An 807-nucleotide genomic window follows, 5' to 3' on the forward strand; every position below is an offset into this window, starting at 1 on the left:
TAGCGTTTATCACTGTGATAGCTGATAGCTACTTTACGGAGCCTGCCCTAGTTTTGATAGTCTAGTCATAGTCTTGCCTTGTCTGTTTTCCTGGTTCCTGATTCTTGCCATGTATCTTGGATTAACCCTTTGCTTGCTGTTTCGGACTGTGTTTCCTCCTCGCCTGGTTTTATGCTCACGTTTACGGATTACCCCTCTTGTCAAGCCCTCTGGATTACGTTTGCTGTCGTCTGACTCAAGCCCATTTAGGATTGCTCTTCTGCTCTCCTGTGCCATACCGGTTTTCTGTTGGTCGTCCCTGCCTGTGTTTTTGACTGTTTATTAATAAAAGCTTGCACATGGATCCGCATGCCTCTTGTCTCATCAGCTCCGTTACAAATGCAACGTTGCTAGATGATTTTGCTTAGGAACCTTCAGAAAAATTCAACTTGATTTTTCTCAGAACTGACTTTGCGGACTTCGTTGACTTCAAACAGGTGTAGCTCAGTCAATTTTCATCTGATTCCAACAAATCATATATAATTTTGAAGGTCTTTTTAATGAATGAGTATTCGAAAATCATGGATCCGCACGCCTCTCGTCTCGTCAGCTCTGTAACAAAAGGCATGGATTTATAGATTTTGCATACCTCCTAAAAAATTAAGAAATTACTGTCAAAGATTTTTTTTTTAATAATAATTAGGGATGCACCGATACTGGTATCGGGCCTGATACTGAGCTCCTGTACTCGTACTCGTTAAAATGCCCCGATAACAAACGCCGATACCACACAGCATGTGATAAGTGCCATATTCAGACAAAGAAACA

Source organism: Sinocyclocheilus anshuiensis, unplaced genomic scaffold (assembly GCF_001515605.1).
Source record: "Sinocyclocheilus anshuiensis isolate Anshui unplaced genomic scaffold, SAMN03320099.WGS_v1.1 scaffold855, whole genome shotgun sequence".
In the NCBI taxonomy this organism is placed as follows: domain Eukaryota; kingdom Metazoa; phylum Chordata; class Actinopteri; order Cypriniformes; family Cyprinidae; genus Sinocyclocheilus; species Sinocyclocheilus anshuiensis.